Source organism: Alexandromys fortis, unplaced genomic scaffold, assembly GCF_014885135.2.
Source record: "Alexandromys fortis isolate MF-2015 unplaced genomic scaffold, M_Fortis_MF-2015_v1.1 scaffold_2688, whole genome shotgun sequence".
Lineage (NCBI taxonomy): Eukaryota > Metazoa > Chordata > Mammalia > Rodentia > Cricetidae > Alexandromys > Alexandromys fortis.
The window spans coordinates 1-2,010 of NW_026070555.1; the positions used below are offsets into that span (position 1 = coordinate 1).

General features: G+C 51.4%; 1 long non-coding RNA gene across 1 annotated transcript; it reads left to right on the top strand.

Moving 5' to 3' along the window:
- Nucleotides 1–29: 29 nt before the first annotated feature.
- LOC126496314 (uncharacterized) lies at nt 30–1,739 on the top strand. Its single transcript, XR_007590328.1, has 3 exons — nt 30–618; nt 691–830; nt 1,217–1,739. It is a non-coding gene; the product is annotated as an uncharacterized lncRNA (long non-coding RNA).
- Nucleotides 1,740–2,010: the final 271 nt, after the last annotated feature.

Sequence of the window (2,010 nt, forward strand, 5' to 3'; positions counted from 1 at the left end):
GGGGACAAGGGAAGTCAATCACAGGGCTCTATCGAGTGTGGCCTAAATGGTCACATGGCACGATATTGCACTACACCTGCTTCGAGGTTGTGCCCTATCTGCCAGCAACCTGGACATTGGAAATCACAATGCCCCCGTGCAGGCTTGTCCTCTATGCCAAGCCACGGAGGTCCGGCCTCATCACCATCAGCAAGTGAAACTGCCAGCCTTCAAATGTCTCAGCCTTGCAGCAGATTGATGCTGCCCAAACGTGGTATATCCCAAAACCCTCTCCTAGCCTAGGGTCTGGTACAAGTGGCGGGTAAGTCCATTACTTTTATTTTCACTCGGGCCTTAAGTTTCCCTCACCAAGGACACTTAAAACTCTGCCACTGTCCTACATTCTTGTAGAACATTTTTTTCTCTTATTCTTTCTTAGCGATACTGGCTTGCCCAGCACATTTACTGGGTGGAGATATTCTTAGCCGCTTCCCCACAGCTTGGAGCCCCTTTCAACCCGGCCCATCTCCATGATTCTATTTTACAGATTCACTCATCCTGCCAGACGTGTGCCCAGGCCAACCCACAAGGAGCTCTCCACATACACAAGCTTCGTGGACACCAACTGGACAAAGATTGGTAGGTTAATTTCACTCATATGCATACTCATAAAATCTTCGTTGTCTCTTAAACTCGTGGATGCTTTTACAGGATGGATAGAAGTGTTTCCAGTCTCCAGGGAAACAGCAAATGCGGTGGCTCAGACTCATGGAGCTCGTGTCAGAAGCTCACATCTCCTGGACAATGGGATTCATCAAACAACAACCTACCAAGCTCTCCATTGAACTAAGGTTATCTTGGCCCTCGCCTCAGGGCCACCCCATATTCTCCTATGGCCCTGAGCCCTTTTAAACTGCTTTATGGCAGGCCCTTTCTCCTTAACCATCACCCCCCAGTTCAAACTCCTCCATTGGCGGGGTACCTTCCCTACCTCTCCCTCTTAAGGACAGGACCTCACACACTAATCCTCACCACACCCTCAGCTGCAAGCTTTTGGGACATCCATGCTGGTACCATCTCTCCAGGCTCAAGCTGGCACCTGCTCAAGACACTTGGTCTGTCCAGCAGACAGGACCTTCCACCCTCCGGTTTTCCAGGATGCCACAATGAAGGGCCTACCGGCTCCTCATTCTGGCACACTCATCTTTTATCAATAACAATTTTTTTTTTTTCCTAGCCACCTGCCTTCTCATCTCTTCCAAGGAACAGCTGCCTGCCTTCTCCGGGATGACAGTTCATGGGATGCCTTTCCAGCCACACCTCGCTAAACGTGGACACCTGGCTCTCCCCTTCCCCAAGCTGCCCCGTACCCACAGGAAGTAGCCAGATTTGAGTCTACACCCTTTTTCAAGAGAGCCTAAGTGTTTGTCATAAATACCATTCCAAGTTTCTGTCACCCCTATAGCCAAAGAGTCTAGAATGTTAGGCTGGGAGCCTAGGCCCCAGTCCCTGGCATCTATCTCAGCCCCCAGGCATGGTCTGGACTTCAAATCCCAGCAGGCCAGTCATGACCCCTCCCTGAGGGTGGGGTCAGGACCACTCCCCAGGTACTTAAGTGATCCCCCAAAAGAAGAACACGTGGTCCCCCTTTCTTCCTCCCAGGGGTTGCTTTTCTGCGGCTTCCCGTTTCCCCCTCGGGGCCACCCGAGAGCGCAGATCTTCCATTAAACCTGGATATTTCTTTATTCGGTTTGTTTTGATTTGGCTTGATTGGGAATTTTTGCGTCGTCAGAGAGTTCTGTTAGGAAATATTCTTAACAGTGGAGGCCACAACGCGTGGTCTTGCTGGTGTCCGGGAGCTATGCCACCACCAAAGTCATGGTGATTTGTGTGGCCTGGCTTCCACTCGGAGCCAGGATGTCCTCCAGGCCCAAGCTGCTGCCGAGGGCCATGTCTGGGTCTGTGGTCCTGCTACAACTGCTATCTGTGCTGATGGTGGTGACCCCATTTTCCTCATCGGGCCATGACAAC